Source organism: Sminthopsis crassicaudata, chromosome 2, assembly GCF_048593235.1.
Source record: "Sminthopsis crassicaudata isolate SCR6 chromosome 2, ASM4859323v1, whole genome shotgun sequence".
NCBI classification, from domain to species: domain Eukaryota; kingdom Metazoa; phylum Chordata; class Mammalia; order Dasyuromorphia; family Dasyuridae; genus Sminthopsis; species Sminthopsis crassicaudata.
The window spans coordinates 405,530,925-405,552,935 of record NC_133618.1 but is presented as its reverse complement, the minus strand read 5'-3'; the positions used below and the strand labels follow the sequence as shown (position 1 = coordinate 405,552,935).

Genomic DNA, 22,011 nt, shown 5'->3' with positions numbered 1-22,011 from the left:
GGAGGATATGAAAAGATTTGCCTTTTCAGTGCCTAGCGTTAACTTAGCTGAGCCTTATAAAAGATATGAATGGACAGTTTTGCCACAGGGAATGAAAAACAGCCCTACTATGTGTCAAATGTATGTTGCTGCTGCTCTTAGTCCAGTAAGAAAAGCATTTCCAAAAGTAATGTTATTACATTACATGGATGATATATTGGGATGTGCACCTGAGGAACAAATGTTAGAAGCATGTCTACAAAAAACCATAGAAACACTAAGGAATTATAAATTGCACATAGCTCCAGAAAAGATTCAAAGACATGCTCCTTTTCAATATTTAGGATATGAAGTATATCCTAAGGTGCTTACAGTACAAAAACTCTCCTTAAGAACAGAGAAGCTAAACACCTTAAATGACTTCCAGAAATTGATAGGAGATATCCAATGGATGCGTCCCGTGCTAGGCTTGACTACCTGTCAATTGCAACCATTATATGACATTTTAAGGGGAGACAGTGCTTTAAATTCACCACGCCAGCTTACAAAAGAAGCTCAAGAGGCTTTGAGACAAGTTGAACTGGCTTTATCCAATGTGGTTGAAAGAGTCACTCAAAAACCCTTGGAAATATCAGTTTTTGCTACACAAGAGGCCCCCACAGCAGTCCTTCATCAAGGAGACAGTGTGATAGAGTGGGTGAACCTCCCAGCACAACCAGAACAAAGCCTTATTCCTTACCCAGTGCTTGTGGCTAGAATTTTATTAAAGGCCATTAAACGAGCAGTACAATTATCTGGGACAAGACCTGACAAGATATATACCTTTTATACTAATGCACAAGTTAATGTGTGCTGCGAAACCATCCCAGAGTGGCAAATTTTATTAGCCATGGCTCCAAATTTTGCACACGGGTCTCCATTAAAGATAACCAGACTGTTACATAATTGGCAATGGATTCTTGAAGAAAAGGTTTCTAAAGTTCCTCTTAAAGGACCAACTATCTTTACAGATGCATCCAAACATAATATTTGCGCTGTGTATTCTCGTGACTTAACTATAAAGAAAGTAATCAGAACTCCTTTTCAGTCCACTCAGCAGAATGAATTGTATGCAATCATTCTAGCTCTTGCTTATTATCCGGGAGACATAAATATAATATCTGATTCAGCCTATTCAGTAGGTGTGGTACAAAGAATTGCCACAGCCCAAATAAAATTTGTAGCCTCCAATATATATCAGCTCTTTAAAGAGCTTCAAGAGCAAGTGAGAAAGCATCCAGGTAAGATTTATATTTTGCATGTCCATTCCCATAGTGGACTTCCAGGTTCTATTTTTGATGGTAATTCAAAGGCAGATAGCCTTCTAACCATGCTGGCCAGTACTCCTTTATTTCAAGAAGCACAAGAGTCTCATTCTAAATATCATCAGGCTGCCCGAGCTTTACGTTTGCAGTTTGGAATAACAAGAGAAGAAGCTAGGAGCATAGTAAAAGCCTGTACAGCTTGCCTTCCTTTCCATGCTCCTACACTCCCTCCAGGGAAGAACCCTCGTGGTTTGAGACCTAATGAAATTTGGCAAATGGATGTGACCCATTATAAATCTTTTGGTTGTCTATCTTTTATCCATGTCGTGGTAGACACCTTTTCAGGATTCACATTTGCAATACCAGCAGCAAAAGAGACAGCCCGAGTGGTCACTGAATTCCTTATACAAGCATTTGCAATTATGGGCGTGCCACAAGCAATAAAAACAGACAATGGACCTGCATATACATCTAAACATTTTACACACTTTTGTGCACAGTATAAGATTTTACACACCACGGGCATACCCTTTAATCCTCAAGGGCAGGCAATAATAGAGAGAAGAAACAGAGATATTAAGACACTCCTCCAAAAACAAAAGAAAGGGGGAGCCATGGGTAACCCTAGAGAACTTCTAAATTTAGTTCTCTATACCATTAATTTTTAAATTTTTGACAAAGATGCACTGGCTCCAGCAGACAGGTTTTATAACTCACCGGAAGGGCAGTGTCCAGTGCGAGCAGCTCCACTGTCTTTAGATAATCGCCAAGTGATGTGGAGAGACCCAGAAAGTGGTGAATGGAAGGGACCAGATAGGTTAACTGCTTGGGGGAGAGGGTTTGCTTGTATCTCTACAGATGGAGAAGGAATCAGATGGGTGCCAATGAGCCGTATTCGCCTTGTCCATCGGAGAGAGACAGAGCAGACCCGTGAAACGAAGGGGAAGGCCCAAGAAACATCGGGTGGTTCCGTTGCTGACTGTGCCCACCACTGAAAGAACCTGGCAGTTATGGCGTTTGACCCATGGACATCAAAAACTGTTGGACTTGAAAATCCTCAGAAATCATTGGATTCTCTGAGACATCATAAGACTATTGTAGGACTTGAAAGTCTCAGGAATCATTGGATTCTCTGAGACATCATAAGACTATTGTAGGACTGAAATCCTCAGGAATCATTGGATTCTCTGAGACATCATAAGACTATTGTAGGACTGAAATCCTCAGGAATCATTGGATTCTCTGAGACATCATAAGACTATTGTAGGACTGAAAGTCCTCAGGAATCATTGGATTCTCTGAGGCATCATAAGACTATTGTAGGACTGAAAGTCCTCAGGAATCATTGGATTCTCTGAGGCATCATAAGACTATTGTAGGACTGAAAGTCCTCAGGAATCATTGGATTCTCTGAGGCATCATAAGACTGTTGCTGGACTTCAAAATCTTGTGGGGATCATTGGATTCCCTAACATATAAAAAGACTGATGTGGGACTTCAAAAACTTGTGGGGATCATTGGATTCCCTAACATATAAAAAGACTGATGTGGGACTTCAAAAACTTGTGGGGATCATTGGATTCCCTAACATATAAAAAAGACTGATGTGGGATTTCAAAAACTTGTGGGGATCATTGGATTCCCTAACAGTGAAGCAATGGACAATAGATTGGTTTTGGACTATTTCTTGGTTGCTGAAGAAGGGGTATGTGTGTCTGGTGTCTACATACCCTCCTTCTAGGACTTCTGGAAATCTCTTACAATACCATGTTGATTTATATTGTTTGTTATATCACTATTTGCATGTACAATTCCTGTTTGTTACACCACATCGAGTCTGCACTGATTGTGGGGGGAGTCACCACTAATAGCCTCTGCGTTATTGCTATGTGCTTGTGTAATAACTCCCATGCTGATGGGTTTGTGCATACTTGTCTCTAATAAGGCCCTTCAATCCAGAAACCCGCTAACAAATCCCCACTTCTCTTTGGTGCTTCTCATCTCCCTTCCTGAGATGTCAGGGAGGGTGTGATTATCTCCTTTTTAGTGCTTTCATCTCCCCTCCTGAGAAGTCAGGGGGGGCGTGATCACCTCCTTTTTGGGGTTCTCATCTCCCTGAAAGGTCAGGGATGGCGCGACCTCCTATGGTCTAAAACAAAAGAAAGCGGGAGATGTAAAGTTCTAGAACTGAGCAATGCACTTGGATGATGAAGCACGTGAGACTAATTGCCAATTGGACGGTTCCCTATTAACTTGTTTAAGGTTGACCCTCCCCAGCTGTTCTGTGCTGACTTGATTGGTGAGACAAAGAGAGGGAAGTGACTTATGTGGGAGGAGCAAGAGAAACTTGGGTGGTGGAACTCACGCTCACTTGCACTCGTGACCTGGCGTTGGAGGCGACGGTAAGGATCTAGAATAAAGACGTTTAGTGATCCTGACTCTTGCTGATTTCTGGAAAGATAGAGTTCCAGCAATTTTCCTTTGGTTTTCATCTCCCTTCCTGAGACATCAGGGAGGGTATGATCACCTCCTTTTATGCTGTTTTCATTTTTTTGAGCAGTCAGAGAAGGTGTGATCACTTCCTTTTAAGGGTTTTCACCTCCTTGAGGAGTCAGGGAGGTTGTGACCAACTTATGTTCTAAAACACAAGAAAGGGGGAGATGTTATGGGCCAGAACTCTGAAACAAAGATTTTTACAAGGTGTTTATTAAGTCATTGGAATTTATAAATACAATGGTTATCTAGTTTAGCATGGTGTTAGTAGTTCTCTAGTTCAGTACATGTACTTACTACTTGATATTGTTCCACAATATTCACATTTATGACAGTGGAGTATATAACAACAGCAAGGATTGGATGAGATTCGTTCCACTTTCAGTCAGGTTCCTGATAGCTCTCCTGGGGGACTGAGAGGCTTGGAGACAGAGCCAGAGAAGACAAGTGGACTGGAAGCTGGAATTCAAGCTCTCAGACCTAAGAAGAAAGATTTATTCCATCTTCATCATCCTTGTGGTGGCTGGCCTGTCCTATTGCATTTTCTCCACTGAAACTAAGTCCCCACTGAAGGCCACAAGAAAGCCAGCTGAGCCCCCAGGCAAGGAAACTAGATTGTGAAGGAGATAATAAAATATTTGGACTTTAACACCTGGCTATTCTTGTAGTGATTACTCTGTGGAAAAGAAGGCTGCTCCAAAAACACCACAAAAAAAAAAAAAAAAAAAAAAAAAAAAAAAAACAAATTAAAAACATTACAAGATCCTAGCATGTTATCTGCTCTCTGGACAGCAGACGACTGGGCTGCCTATGGAGGGTTTGGGTCCAATTGGATCTTCTTCACCTTTTCCAGCTGGACTAATTGGCTAGTGGCCAAAGAGAGCTGATTGCAATTCCCCTGGAATGAGCAATGTGCTGAATCTGAAGATGGAACTATGGGAGATTCTTCACTGGTTTCAAGAATCAAGCAGATCAAGTCCCCAGAGTCTTTTCATCTTCAATAAGGGCATCCTTGTTGTTCAGTGCTTCTGCAAACTGCATGTCAGAACTGTAGCCTGAAAAGGGGATCAGGGCCTAGCATAGAGGTTTCTACTCATTCCCTGAGCTGCTACTTGGCCAGGAATAGGGACCAGGACTCTATTGCTTAAACCTCTTTCTCCTCAGTCACCTTGTCTACCACAATCTAGATCTGTCCCCAATCTGTCCTATGAGCCACTAATTCCAGGCACCAAGAATGGAGGGAGGTGAGTGGGAAAGTGTCCCCCACCATTTCAACTAGGTATTTTTAGCTGATTCTCTAGGGTTTTCTAAGTAGGACATCATATTATCTGCAAAGAGTGATAGTTTTGTTTCTTCATTATATATTTTAATTTTTTCAATTTCTTTTTATTCTTACTACTACAGCTAACATTTCTATTATAATATTGAGTAATAGTGGTGATAATGGACATCCTTGCCTCATCCCTGATCTTACTGAGAATGGGAAGAACATTTTAATGTGCCTTTCAAAGGCTTGCTTTGGTTGTACCTCAGGGAACTCAAACTCAAAGGGAAACTCCACAATGAGTTCTTTGAAAACTGAGTGGCTTGGAAGGTTTAAATTAAACATCTTATTTTGTCTTCTTCTCCCCAGCCCTGTTCCCCTTCCAAGTCCCCATGATTACTACTTCTGTATTAATAGAGATGCTTAGGATCCATCTAGGGTTTGGCTCTCGTGGGTTAGTTCCTACCACAGTTCCTATAGTTGATGTGGACATCAATTTAAAACCAGGGAGTTCCTCAATTGAATTCTTCAAAATTCAAATAGCCACTAAAATTATCCAAGTAGTAGGACATCAAGATCAATGATGTTAGAATTTTACCCTAAGTCTATCTATCATTATACCATGATAACTAGACAATTCCTTCTTCATAATCAATCTGGCTCAAAGGTGTTAAGAAAAGGTATTAAGGAACAATTATTAGAAATACAGAAATAATATACAGAAGGAGAAAATGAGAGAAGAGGGCAGGAGAAACTATTATTTTCATTTTAAATACTCCAAGTCATACAGGTCTCAAAGAACTCCTTGAGGAATTGATATTTACTAAGGTCTGACAAAAGGAAATCTTTGAAAGACATATTAAAAATAGTTTCTACTGCCATTGTAAATTTTTTTTTTCTCAGGTAGAAGATCTTAAATTTCAACTTTATTTTTGTAAGGCACCTAACTGTTCACCTTTCCTTTCAGATCAGTGGCAAAAAAAACCCTAAACAAAAACAACAACAGCAAAAATAAAACATTTCAAAGGAGTAGATAGTTTAATAGAAAGCATAGAAAAAAAAGAAAGTGAAATAAAAAAGAAAATACAACAAATTACTACCACACTATAATGAAAAGAAGAATGGATTAGTGTTTTCCAGAGTCAGGAGGCAGAATTTAAGTTCCACTTGTGACAAATACTGGTTGTGTGACTCTGAAAATCATCCAACTTTCCAGTGTAAAGAAATTCTCTGAGACTTTGAATTAAAGACTGATTGTCATTCTTAATCCATAAAAAAGCAACAAAAAAAATATTTATAAGTATCTACTATGTGCCAGTAATTGTGCTAAACAATTTACAAATAGTATATCATTGGATTCTCAGAATCCTGGAGGAAAAGGTGCTTTATTACTATTCCCATTTTACAGTTGAGGAAATTGAAGTAGGTAGAGGTTAAGTGATTTGCTCAGGGTCACAAAGCTATTTATTATTTGAGATCAGATTAGAATTTAGGATCATTCACTTCTTCAGTGAAGTGAAGATTATTCAGTGAAGATTAGCTGCTAGTGCCCTCTCTGATCCCAATTATTTATTTGGATAATTATATAGCTACCTTAACAGGGATTCTTGAGGAAAGAGAATATTTCATATTTGCTTTTGTGTCCATAGCTGTTTGCATTGCTAGTAGCACATGGTAAGCATTTAATAAATGCTTGTTGATTTCATTATTGGTACAATCAATATGAAAAGATTGCAGTCTGTCTAGTTACAGACTTTCTGCCTTCCATCCATTCTAGGACCAGCCTTGATAAGTACAGAAAAGATGATGGCCAGAAGACTGGTTTTAAGGTCATTAATTTTTGGCCATAGGAACTATTGAAAATATTCTATTAAATCATGAAGAGATTTTTTTTGGTCTACATTGGTGAATAGAATTCCAAAATTGGAATTGTATGCCATTTGAAAAAAATGGCCTTAATATACACATCTCAAAAATCTTAGGTGCCATTTTAAATTATTAAAGCTTAAAATGAAAAACTGTTAAACTAAAGCTTAAAACAAAACTAATTAAAGCTTAAATTTTTAGTAAGAATTTTGGGACACCTTCTATATGAGTAATATATTACACACACACACACACACACACACACACACACAAAAACAGAAAGAAATGTGGTCAGAAAGTATTATTATGTTGGAGTTCATGTAACATTTACCCTGTTTTTGCCCTTAGCTAATGAACAAGCTAGGTTTTTGACGTTCTGAATGATTACTAGGTGACATTATATCAGTGCAGCTCTAGTCACTATTCCCTTTTATAAATGATCCCCCTTGGTATTAATGCCCTTGAAGTATTATCAAAACAACAAACCCATAGGTTTCTTACTTAGCCAAGCTATGCATATTTCATGCTTGCCCTCAGCTCAGCCAATACTGTCTGCAAATGATAAATAATCTGTGTTGCCTTTCTCTGAATTCCATAAACTTGGTCAATGCCTATCTTGTAGTTAGGGGAAATTGCATATTCAGTAGGGAAGGTAATGAAAACATTTTAACATAGGTTTGTGATGCATTAGTCAGAACTGTGGGAAAGGTATATAGAGTACCTAGAGTTTGCTATAGCCCATAACTACTTTTTATATGAACATTCATGACATTTCCCTGTTTTCAAGAAGAATACAATATTTCATATTTCTTGAAATAGATTCTAGGAAATAACATCCAGAGATGTAATGACTAGTAAATAGACTTAGAATTAGAAACCTTGAATTTTAGTCTCAGGTCTTCTGTTTACTAGTTTACTAAATATTTTTGAGTATTACTTTTCTCATTTACAAAATGGAAATATATATTAGTTCTTGCACTACCCATCCCAGAGGTATGCTGGAGGTACCACTAAGATGAAGTATGTTTTGTAAAAGATTTGTGTAAATAACTGGTTTATTGGGGAAGAAATTGAATCTGAGAATAGAGTTCCTATAGCCTTCTGGAATCTTGATCTGATGATTATGAAGATAGAAGGAAGCAACATTTCAGAATAATTCTTTTAATCATTCAAAGGGTTTCATTCATGATGCATGAATGCCTTATCACTTTTCCTTGGCCTTTTTCTAATCTCATTTTACTTTTTTTTTTTTTTTTCCTAATTCCCCTTAATGTTAGTGTCTTGCCTCTGAGATTGCCTCTGATTTATTCTGTTTGCAGATTTTAATTTGATTGTCAGCTTCTTGAGAAAAAGGACTGTCTTTAGCCTTTCTTTGTATCACTGCCACTTAGCACAGAACTTAGCATATTATAGATGTGTTTATGATGGTGTGTGTCATTTTAGGCTTGAGAAATGGTTGTTGATTTGACTTATCACATCTTAATAACTATACTTGAATCTCTGGACTAATTTAGTATAGGCTTGGATTAAAGTCATATAAAATGTTGTTTTTTTTTTTTTTAGTGAACAACAAATAATTGGAAAAATACTATATTTACAGTTGCATTAACTAAGTTTGGAGTCAGCTCTACTATTTAAAATATATGTGATGTAAACAAATCACTTAAATTTCTTTGACTTGTTTTTCTTATATATGTATGTAATGGCCTGTAAAGTCCCTTCTATTGCTACATCTTATATCTTATAATAAGGATCTCACTCATAGTTCAGCATTATTTTTACATACTTCATTACTTCTTTATTATGAATATAATAGTATATCAAGATGTCATATATTTTTGATTTATTTTATACTACATTTCCAAGTCATATTTGTAGCTCTTTTGTCTATAATTGCAAATGGAAATCCATCCAATTTTTTTTAACTTTATCTAGTTTCTGTCTCTTTTTCAAATATTTTCCAAGGAACATATATTTGACTTAGTAGAGGTTCTTCTTTGGGTCATCAAATATTTCATGGATACCAAGAGGCAATATGACATAATGAATAGAAATTTGTCCTTCAATTCAGAAATATGGGTTCATTCTCTGCCCTTAACTTATGTTTTTAGTCATTCATTTCAATCTAATTTGATTCTTCATGACTCCATTTGGGGTCTTTCTTACAAAGGTATTAGAATGATTTGCCATTTCCTTCTCCAGCTTATTTTGTTTATTTATTTGTAATAACAGCTTTTATTTTCAAAATACATGCAAAGATAGTTTTTAGCATTCATTCTTGCAAAACCTTGTGCTCCAAATTTGTCCTCTAGACAGCAAGTAATCCAATATAGGTTAAATATGTTCGACATATTTCCACATTTATCATGCTGCACAAGAAAAATTAGATCAAAAAAAAGAAAAAATGGGAAATAAAAAGAATCCAGCTCATTTTATAGATGAAAAGTGAACCAAATAAGGTAAAGTGACTTATCAAGAGTTACACAGTAAATATCTGAGGACAGATTTGAACTTCACATCCAGTGTTCTATCCACTGTACCAGCTAGATGCTGGTGACTCATAATATGTGATAATATTCACCTTGTCACAATCCACTCTCTAAGACCATAAATAACTGATGTGTGGCTAATTTGTATCTATGGAGTTTCTGCACTAGAAATTCTCTCAATGAATATATTATCTGCAATGCTCAGCAAAATATGTGACTATATATAGAGTATATTTTAGAATATTATTTGTTAAATTTTGCCATTTCTCATTTCATATTTTAATTGAGATCTTCAATATATGCAAACACCACTTTTCATATATAGTAATATGAACTTATGTTGTATGTTCTCTATTTGTTTTTGTTGATTATATTGTCCATAAGCTTTTTCCTTCTTTTGAAATGTTTTTCTTACATTGAAACTTGATTCATGAAAAGCATTAAAATTGTGTAATCTTCAGTATAAACATGATGTGCATCTTGCAATACATAGTGACTCTCTTCAACTTCTTTTCCTTCATTATCACTATTTCTTCCTTATATAGTATGTAAGGTAATGAAATGTTTGAGTTCACATGGAGGATCCTACCTCCATTAATGATAAGAAAAATATTTTATAAATAAATTTGGAATCTACATCATTTCAGATCTATTTCTAGTCTTCTTGTAGGCACTATTATTCACCTATAAGCAATGTTGTGATTATCTGGCTCTGGCAAGCTCATTTTCCCCTTCACTCTTCTTTAATGACTTATGAGGCAATACTTCCAATAATTTTCTGTCATCCTCCTCCACATTGTTTAGCAAAATTGCATATACTCTCTGTATCTTATTTTTGTTTTTGAGACTGTCTTCCTTTGTTGCCTAGGCTGGAAGTGCAGCACCTCTTTATAGACCTGATTTTACTGCTGATTGGCATGGAAGCTTTTACCTGTTATATTCACAGCTTTGGTTGATTCACTTCCTTCACATAGGCTTCCTACTCCTGAAGTTCATCACATTGATGCTAGACATAATACTGACACCTTATCCACTTTAACCCTCCTGCAAATCAGAACTCTTTCACTAAAGTAATCCACCAGCCTCAGACTATCAAGTAGTCAGTGTTATAGACATGCACCACCATCCCCACCTCACTACACACTCAAATCACTGTTTTTCTTGCTTTCCACATGCATGTGTATGGAAAAAATCACTGCATCTGGAATCAATGGCTTTGAGTTTGAAAGCTGTTTCTTCTTACTTTAGGTATAATCTTGATCAAGGCACCTAATTTACCTGAATATCTGTTTCTAAATAAAAAAAAAATTGGACTACATAATCTCTATCCTACTAGATGCTCTTGAACAAACTTATAAAACCATGACAACTAGGACCACTAAAATTCATGTTATCTAATTTCAAACAGTTCTTCACTGCTACATCAAAATCTTTTTATTCATTTCAGATTGACTTTCTATCTCATTTCTCCATAGCAGTTGTGACTAAATTCCTCTCTTTTTAAGTCCCATCATTAAATATGTCCCATTTTCTAAATGGACAGACTTTCCTGATAAAACTGAGGCCATCCATCAGGACATTCCTCATCTTTCTCTCCTTCAAAATCCTTTTATATAAATATCCTTTCTTTAGTTTGTTCTAATTTCAGAGAATGGCAGGGTCTTTTTCCTTGAAAAGGCTAATTACTCTCTCTTTGAGTCACAAATTCCATTATCATTCCATGACTACAATTTCCTCATGCTATCATCCTACACCTCTCCTCCCTTTTACTAGAATAACCATAGGATAAATAACTATGAAAGCCACAGAAAAGTATGTCTAGGGTGATAGATATTTTTGAGTTATCAAAGAAGTAAAGACCAAAAAACTATGTAGAACAATGCAAAAACCACTAGTGACTTTTGGGAGGGATTAGATACCAGATTACTAAATACTGAGGGGTGACTAGATAGTAATATAGTAAAGGTAATGATTACTAACTATTGTCTCTAGTAGTTCAATAGTAAAAAAAAATTTAAAAGTAGGAAACCTTAATGATAGTTTAAAGAAATGGCAGTCCTAGGAAGATTTTTATTATTTAAGGATAGAGGAAACCTGAATATGGGTACAGATACTAGGTAAGGAGATAGTAGACATTCAGAGATTGACATGATAGAGAGGGACTAGTGGAAGAACTATTAGTAACAATAATCTATACTCTACTTCCTTATTTAGCTACTCTTCAATACTTCTCAGTCTATCAAAAGGTCACCAATGGCTTTTTAATTGCTTTACGATTCTTTTTTGGATTTTCACTTCTTTAACATATCTACAACTTTCAAAAATACTAGTCATCTAAGTTACACTTTTCTCTCTGTGGCTTGATTTTTGAGAAGTTGTATAGTTCTTTCTCATGTTTTTTTCCAATTTATTTTGATAGTACATCATTTATTTCCCACCTCTTAAGTGCAGGTTTCCCTAAAGAGTCAAAATCCTATTTTTCATATTCCTTTTCCTTAGGATCTCAACTGTACAGTTGACTCCCAATTCTACCTATATAGTTTTAATCTTTTCCTTTAATGTTAGCCTCACAATGCCAACATATCAAATCCAAAATTAATTTGCACTATGCCCTCTTCAAAGAAAAGACATAAAAAACCCCTTCCCCCTCATACCTAAGAATATTTTTCCTTAAATATTTATAGAATATATTTTTAATATCATTAGGCAACTACTTCCTACCTTTTATTATTCTCTGCACATATTTAACTGTTCTAATTCAGAAGAATCTAAGGTACTTGAAAAAATGGAAAATTATATTAATTTAATCCATTTCTTCATTTGGGGTATGGGAGGATAGTGTACAGGGAACTAAAGGGCTTAGAAAAGATAGAGTATTTATTAGTGTGCCTTCATGAGCTAATAGTCCTTACATCCCTCCTCCTCATAGCATTCCCCACTCCAAATGATATTGTATTATCCTCTGCTAAGAATTAAAAGTGGCTTTTCTTCCAAAGTAATGGCTCCTTTCACTTCCTAAATGAGTTTGTAGAACACACAAAATATATTTCTAGCTTCATATTCTATCGCCATCTCAGTCAGTGATGGAATAATTAATATCTTGGGAAGTAGATTCCACAATAGTTTCTACAGAACGTACACTCCATTTACACACCTATAAAATTGAGCACAATGATAGCTTCTCCACCCTGAGTTTAGAGGATAAGATGTTATAATATTTGTAAACTATTAGCATAGTGATGATATATATTAAACATTTAATAAATTCTTATTTCCTTCCTTTTTATTCTTTCCTTCTTTTCTTCTCTCTATTGATTATAAAGATAGAATAGTAGCTATCAATTCACATTAATATGAAAAGAGATATTCATCATAATTCAAAAGCTCATAATGATGAGATTCCTATCATAACAAGATGTCCATTTCTTGGTAAAGAGAGCTTACCCATTCATCAGCAAACTAACTCAAATGAAAAGATGGTTCTTAATGGACAAATAATTTAGCATATCATATTAACAAAAGTTCCAAGGGCCAATTGAACTTTATAAGCAAATGTCAAAATATCTATATCCAAAGAGTTTCTAAAGGCAGAGTAATATCTGTTTGTTTGTTTTTTTTCAGTCTTTGTAGTCAATTCATTGGCTTTATCCCTAGCTCTGGTTCACCTATACATTGGCTAAGTATATTATCTCATTCCTTTGCCCAAATCATTGATTGTTAAAAAGGAACAGAACACACAGAAATCCCTGGGACACCATACTGGAGATTGAGAAAAGAGGAAGTTTGTCACAACTGCTATGGAGAAATGAGATTGAAAATCAACTGGTTCCAAAATCACAAAACTATTCTTTTTCTTAACCTACATCTCTCAATTTTGACAATTAAAATAATGAGGGAATTTGTCAATTGTTTTGTTAAAATCTAGGTAAACCAAACAGTCAAATATGATAGAAATATTCTCTCCCTCTTTTAGTTTAGGTACAAAATATTGCACAGTAAAAGAGAAAAGTTTATCGATTTACCCAATCTCACATGTAGCAAGTGATAGAGAAATTTAACCCTAGGTTCTGTAATTTCAGATTCAACTTTCTACTAAACCACATTGCTTCTTTTTTTTTTTTTCTATTAGACCCTGACTAAATCACTCCACCACAGTCTCCTTATCTGTAAAATGGGAAGAAAAATGGCTATTATACTTACCTACAAGATTGTTCTGGGGGGAAATGAGAATATGTTTATAAAATTCTTTGGGAATATTAAAGCAGTAACACACACACACACACACACACACACACACACTTACATTAACCAAAGTGACAAATAGCAGTTATAATTATCATGACAAATTTGTAATGGGCCTATTCCAACTGGGATTGCAGGGGATCTTTCAACAGCATTCAAAAGAATGGTGGTTGAATACAAAGAGCAATGATAGGAGTAACAGGCTCCCAAGTTTCCAATGTATAAGGAGTGATAGGATATTTTTTTTCTTTATATCCTTAGAATCCAACAGAATGCCTTGTACAAAACAGTCATCTAATAAATGCTAAATGAAATTGGATTGGCCATGGAATCTGAGTTTTTGTCCAGTGATGCAATTCTTAGTTCTTTTGATCTCTTTGCAACAAAGGTTTAATTAGAGGTTATGTTTCTCTAAGGAAGGTGGTCATTAGAATCAATGTTTTTATTTTTTATACATTTCCTGTTTTTCTTGACTCAAGAGCTGATTTAAATTGGTTATGTTGAAAATGTTGCAATTATTGGGGGTATATTCTCATCTCTAGCCTTCTAAAGGGTGCTAATTTTCATCTTTGCTCCAACCAGTTAATGACCCAATTGCACAAAAAGATGATTCTGAAAATACTTTATTCATAATCATTCGGGTCATTTAGAATTCACCATTGACAATTCTTTTAATTCTAATTTTTCAAAGTATATATTCCTAATTTATAGACAAGTCATTGTCCTCTTTAATTTCTTGCAAATAATTAAAATAGCAATAACAGGGAGCCCTTACATAGTGCTTTAATTTTTGCAAAACATTTCACATACATTGTCTCATTGAGCCTTACACAAGAATGTGTAAGCTAGGTACTATTGTCTCCATTCATCTTATAGAGGCAGAATCTTATAGAGAGCTCAAGTGATTACTTTTGAGTCACAAAATCAGCCAATGTCTAAGTCAGTATTTGAACTCAGGTCTTCCTTACACTTTGTTCAGCACTTTATCCAAAGTATCATCTAGCTACTTAAACCATGTATGTATATGTAAATATGTATGAATGTATGTATGTTTTCCAAATTCCCTTCTTGTTCTCACCATCACACTCAATTCATTTCTTCACTTTAATCTTCTGAAACAAATGTTGCCTTAAAAATTAAAACTACCTTTGTGGTAGTCCCCTTGCCTATACTTATCACAAGCCCTGGAAGGCAAATGGACTAAGCTCCTAGTGAAATGCTATTTCTTGTTATCCCTGGGCACACAATGAAATCAGCTCTGTGAAAATCTTTAATTGCCTCTTTAGAATGACCTAAAAACAATGCTTCCATTTCAACTGCATCTTTTTATATGTTTTGCTTTAATGTGTCGCAAAAAATAAGCATATAAACAAGGCCCTATATTGTATTAATTCTCTGGTCAATGACCACACATTTCATGTTTAGAATGCTAACATTGTCGATGGTCTGTGTGATCTTGCACAACCTCTGCCCCATTTTTTCATGCCAATACCATCTTTGCAGACCAAAGGGAAAACAAAAAATAAAAAAAAAAGGACTGAGGCTAGTTCTTATTTTTCATCTACTCTAATGCAAAGTCAAAGAATTGATCATGTTTAAGAGCCAATTCAGCCATTATCTTACTATCATTTATATGACATGTAATGCTTTATTAGCATCACTAACACCATTAAGTTTTCACACCAAAAATTTACATTCAATTAGGGGGAAAAGTATCCAAGATATCATTACATATTTTTAGAGATGCACTTTTAATTACTTCTGTTTGTGACCTTTATCATTGTTCAAGTAGAAACTAGCCTCTCTAATTTCTTTCCTAAAATTTATCCCTTAAAAAGTACTACTTTGTAATTAAACATACTGACTTCTTTCAACAAAAGCACATTTTGGGACAAGTAGACACATTTCTGCTAAAAACATTTCTAATGAGTTTCTAATAATCCTGATTTTAAAAATAATTATAAAAAGGCATGTTGATGACATCTTCTGGAGTTTACTATGCATGGTAAAATAACCCTCTTAAGATCTGTGAAATTTGACAGGATAATTATAACTTGATACTGCTTGGTGGAGTACCTGGGGGTTCTGAAGAAGAATGAGCTTACAGAAAGAACAGAAACAAGACCATGGAAGATGCCATTTTTTAAAAAATCACAAATACTTGAGACACTAGAGGAAGTAGGATAAAACCAGGATTTCAAAAAGGAATAAAAGCTGCCTTGGGATACAAGAAATTGCTTTTTGTAGTCTTTCTGAGCTTCTTTATCTGTGGACATAATAAATGGGCTGAAGTTTTCCCTGGAGATATTCTAAGATATGTTTCTTCATATACTTCAGTCATCCAATACAATGTATTGCTTGGTATTTAAACACTGTCCATAAGTAAATAAAACTATGTGGGACAACTCAAAAATCTGAAAAGAGCACAAAATTTAGTCATTGTTGATTAAATTGCAGCAGAATTGACATTAATATTCCAGCTGAATGAACTCACTAAATTCAGAGCTACTGAGTTAACACCCACTACAAAGCAGTGATCCTGATGAAAGATGGAATTAATCTGATTATCTACACAACCAACAACACTAAGACAAGATGCAGGGGCTTTAAGGGGACTAACTAATTACACTTTTGGAAATGGTTCCCATAACATTCAGCAATGTTGCTGTAGAGCACACTAGAGGCAAGAGAATAGAAATAAATGTGAAAAAGCCCATAGAGACCATTAACTGAGTCAAAGACTTCCATGCGAGGTGGACAAACATGTTTGGAATTTAATTTGTGGGAATTATAGATGCAACAATTTAGAACTTGAGGAACTCTTGGAGCTAAAGTCAATAAGATCTTAGTTCAAATACAATTTAAGTTAGCAATATGGAATTTAGTAATCCCACCTGATAGAAATACAAAGAAAATCTTAGGTATTATACTCTTTTGGGTAAGGACCTCATCTCTATGAATCTATTTTGCTTCATCTACAAAGATAGGAATAATAGCACATACTTCCCAAGATTTCTGTGAAAATGAAGTGAGATAAAGTACTTTAAAGCCATAAAATGCTATATAAATACTATTTGTTATTATTTCCCAAGATCAAATATGTAGTAAATTGCTGATTTATTAATAATAACTATCATTTATATAGCATATACAATGTGCCAGACATTATCCTAAATAATTTATACTTATCTCATTTGATCCTCAAAACAACCCTCTGAGGTATGTGTTATTTTATAACTAAGGAAATTGAGAAATAACAGAAATTAAGTTACTTGCCCAGGATCAGAAGTTGGAAGTCAACTCAAATCTTTTTGACTCCAGGGCTGACATGATTTAGACATAAAGGGTGATACTATAAGCAAATTAGGAGAACAAAGAATAGTTTACCTCTCAGCTCTGTGGAGAAGGAAGGAATTTATGGCCAAAAAAGAACTAGAGAACATTATGAAATGCAAAATGGATAATTTTTATTTCATTAAATTAATTTTTCACAAATAAAACCAGTGCAGCCAAGAAGAGAAGAGAAACAGAAAGCTAGGTGAAAAATTTTACAGCTAGTATTTCTAATAAAGGCCTCATTTCTAAAATATATAGAAATTAACTCAAATTTATAAGAATATATGCCATTCTCCAAATAATCAATGGTCAAACAATATGAAGAGACAATTTTCAAATTAAGAAATAAGAATCATTTCAAGTCATATGAAAAAAAAATAAGGTTCTAAAATCACTACTGATTAAAGAAATACAAATGAAGACAACCCTGATATATTATTTCACATCTCTCAGATTGGGTAAAATGACAGGAAAAGATATTGATGAATATTGGAGGGGATTTGGGAAAACTGGGACACTAATATATTGTTGGTGGAGTTGTGAAATAATCCAACTATTTTGGAGAACAATTTGAAACTACACCCAAAGAGCTATCAAACAGTGCATATTCTTTGGTTTAGTAGTATATCTATTGGGCTCTTATCCCAAAGATATCATAAAAGAAGGAAAAGGATCTATTTGTACATAAATATTTGTAGCAGCCCTTTTTGTAGTGGCAAGGAAGTGGAAACTGAGTTAATTCCCCTCACTTAGGGAATGGCTGAATAAGTTATGGTACTTGAATTCAAGAAATATTACAATTGCATAAGAAATGATAAAACAGGCTGATTTCATAATGACCTGGAAAGATCTGGAAAGAAGTGATGCTGAATAAAGTGAGCAGAACAAAGAGAACATCATATACAGTAACTGCAAGATTATTTTATGATCAACTGTGATTTCCACAATGAGGTGATTCAAGGCAATTCCAATAGACATATGATGGAAAGTGCCATCCACATCCAGAGAGAACTATGAACACTGAATGTAAATCAAAGCATAGTGTTTTCGTCTTTTCTTGTTATTGTTATCTGTTTACTTGCTTTTCTCTTTTCTCCTTTTGTTTCCCTTTTGATCTGACTTTTGTTTTTGCTCAGCATGATGAATAAGGAAATATGTTTAGAAGTTTTGCACATATTTAACCTTTATCAGATTTCCTGCTGTCCTAGAGAGGGAAGAAGGGGGAGGAGAGGGAGAAAAATCTGACAAAAAGTTCTGTGAAGGTGAATGTTGAAAACTATCTTTGCATGTATTTGGAAAAATAATACACCCTTTAAAAATAGTATACCCTTTTTCAAATTCTATCTTTCCTCCCCTCTCCTTCCACTCTGCCTTCTCCTATATGACAAGCAATCAGATATAGGTTATACACATGCAATTAAGTAAAAAATTTCTCTGTTAGACATTTTATCTAAAAAGACCAAAAGAAAAAGGGGAAAAAGAAAAATGAAAAAATAGTATGTTTCATTCTGTAATCAAATAATACCAGTTCTTTCTTTAGGGAGTGGGATACTATGCTTCATCATTAGTCCTGTGGGATTGTCTTGGATCATTGTACTGTTGAGAACAGTTAAGTAATTCACAGTCCTTCATTGAATGTTTTGCTACTGTATACAATATTCTCCTGGTGCTGTTCTCTTCATTATATATCCATTCAAACAAGACTTTCCAGGTTTTCCTGAAATCATTCTGCTGTAATTTCTTATAGCACAATTATATTCCAAAGCAATTATAATACTGCAGCCTATTTATTCATTGCCCAATTGATAGGTATCCCTTTGATTTCCAATTTTTAGCCACCAAAAAAAAGAGCCTGTGATAGACTTCAAATTGGACTCCTGCTTTTAAATTGCTTCTCATTCTTATCCATCCCTACACAGTTGTCAAGCTGATTTTTCTAAAATGTAAATGTGACTTTATCACACCTTTGCTCAATGAAATCTTGTGACTCTTTATTAATCCATTTCCCTCAATCTGTGCTCCTCTCCATTGATCAGTGTTCTATCATAAAGCTACACTTCCCTTTTATTATGCTCTGTAGAATGCTTGCTCCATATACAACCTTTTATCTTAAATATTTTCTTTTCCCATTTATTTCATCTTATAGTTCCCAATGATACTTGGTACCCTCTTAAGTACATAATATCCCGACTATCAAACAATTCTAATAATATCCCGACTAATCAAACAATAGTACAGTTGTCTACTGATTTCTAGAATATTCCCTTCTTTCCTCACAAGTTCAGTTGCCTGGCTCACAATCTTTCTCATCTTCTCAATTCTTGACCTCATACTAAGGACTTCATCATATTCCTCAAATATCCTAATTTCACAATTTTTCAACTTACCCATTTTACAAATTAATTCCTTTACCCTACCTCTGCCACAAAGATGGCTTGATCTTTCCCTCAATAGACCACTTCCATGTTTAAGAACTCTGCAATTCCCTTTCTCTGTTACAATTTGTTATCATTTCACTTCTTCCTTTGCCTTACAAACTCAAATTCTATTTTTTGTCTTCATCATGACTTCCAATCATTCAACCCTTCAGATCTTTCTCAGACTATCAGCTATACATTAAATTTCAATCCTTCTCTAGTTTTATAGTAAGTTAAAAAAAAAAAAAAGTAGCCCTTAGGGAAGCCAAGATGAAATATTAGAGGTGGCAATTGTATTGAACTCTCTTCATATTCCCTTCCATACAATTTTAAAATAACATCCCAAATCACATTTTGAATCAGTAGAACCCCCATGATGTCAGGGTGAGATATTTTTTCTGGCCCAAGAAAACTTAAGAATCTGCAAGATGTCAGTAATATCTGTATGGACATCAGCCTGAAGCACCTATAGGGAGAATAGCAGAACCAACAGCAAAACAAACAGCAGCAGCTTTGAGAGCTCTCAGCCCTGAGACAGTACAAGTTGAATAACTTTTGAAAAAAAAAATTTAATGGATCTTTTATTGACACTAGATATGACTGATGTCAAATGGAACCCTATTCCTTACAAGCAGTAATGGGTCACAATTCAAGGAAGAAAAAGAACTCTTAAGGGAACAGGAGCCCTGATCTCAGTTTTAAGACAAACAAAAGCACTAATTCTTACAATAGTAGGGTAGACTAGCCCCTAATGAGTAAAGACTAGAGAATAGAACAGGGAGGCAGTAAACATATGTCTTATAGAATCATCTCATTTTTGAAGCACCCAAAACTTGCAGACCCCCAAGAAATAGCTTGGAAAAGGCAGTGGAAAAAAACCTGAAGTTTGAGATAGTGCTAGGTAAGTAGAGCACAATTTTAAATAGCAAGTGCAAATTTGAGAAATAGGTGAGAAAATATGCAAACAACAACAAAAAAGAACTTGACCATTAAAAAAAAAAAAAAAACTACTATGGTGGCAAAGAAGACCAAGTCATAAACTTAGAAGAAGACAACAATGTGAAAACTGCTATAAATAGTCTCCAAAATGTTACTTAGACCCAAGCCCAACAAAAATTCCTAGAGTAGTAAAGGAAAATTTGCAGTATGAAAAAAGAAATATATTCAAGGAAATTATGAAAAGTGAATTAACAGCTTAGTTTTTTTAAGACACAAAATACTGAAAAAATAATGTCTTAAAAACAGAATTGGCTTAAAGGTTGAAAACAGGAGCAAGAATTCACTGAAGAAAATAATTCCTTATTGCTTTATAAGAAAGGATGAGCAGGATGATTTCAGAGAAGGCTGAAGAGACTTAAAAGAACTGACACTAAGTGAAATAAGTAGAACCAGGAGATCATGTATATAGCAACATCAAGATTATACAATGATTAATTCTAAAGGACTTGGCTCTTTAACAAGGAAGTGATTCAGGCCAGTTCTAAAAGTATTGTGATGAAGAGAGCCATCTACACCCAGAGAGAACTGTGAGAATTGAATGTGTATCACAACATAGTATTTTCACTTTTTATTGTTTTTGCTTGCATTTTGTTTTCTTTCTCATTTTTTCCCTTTTTGATCTGATTTTTTTTTAATGCAGCATGATAATTGTGGGCATATGTATACAAGAATTATATATGTTTAACATATATTGGATTATTTGTTGTCTAGGGGAGGAGGTGGGGGGAGGGAAACATTTAGAACACAAGGTTTTGCAAGAGTGAATGTTGAAAATTATCTATGCATGTGTTTTGAAAATGAAAACCTTTAATTAAAAAAAAATTTCTTAAAAAGCAGAATAGGTCAAATGGTCAAAGCAGGTCAAAACTCTTATTCATGCCTTTTTTATTATAGTAAGTTTATTTATTTTTATTACTCATTGCTTTATGAATCATGTCAGGTGAGAAAAATCAGAGTAAAATGGAAAAACCGTGGAAGAGATAAATAACCAGAAAAAAGAAGTGAACATAGCATGTATTGATTTACATTCAGTCTCCTTAGATCTTTTTCTGGATGCAGATGACATTTTCTGTCCAAAGACTATTGAAATTGCTTCAGATTGCTGAACTGCTGCAAAGAACCAAGTCTTTCAAAGTTCATCATCACACATTCTTGCTGTTATTGTATATGATGTAGTCTTGGTTCTATTTGTTTCACTTAGCCTCAGTTCATATACATTTTTCAGGACTTTTTATAATCTGCTTGTTCATCATTTTTTATAGAACAATTATATTCTGTTACCTTCATGTACAACAGCTAATTTAGCCAATTCTGAAAGGATAGGTATCCACTTCCTTTCCAGTTCTTTGATACTACAAAAAGAGCTGCTCACAAACATTTGTGCACATGTGGGTCCTTTTCCCTTCTTTATGATTTCCTTGGGATACAACTCTAGTAATGGTATTGCTACATTAAAGGATATGCACAGTTTTATAGCCCATTGGGCACAGTTTTCAGATTGTTCTCCAGAATAGTTGGATCATTTCACAACCCCATCAACAATGCATTAGTGTACCAATTTTCCCACATGCCCTCCAACATTTATCATTACTTTTTCCTGTCATCTTATCCAATCTGAGAGG

The 22,011-nt window shown here is 34.7% G+C and overlaps 1 protein-coding gene across 5 annotated transcripts in view; it reads right to left on the bottom strand.

The window, feature by feature from the left end:
- SGCD (sarcoglycan delta) overlaps positions 1-22,011 on the bottom strand; it is a 1,341,685-nt gene that overhangs the window by 668,743 nt on the left and 650,931 nt on the right. The gene's annotated exons all lie outside the window — the stretch shown is intronic.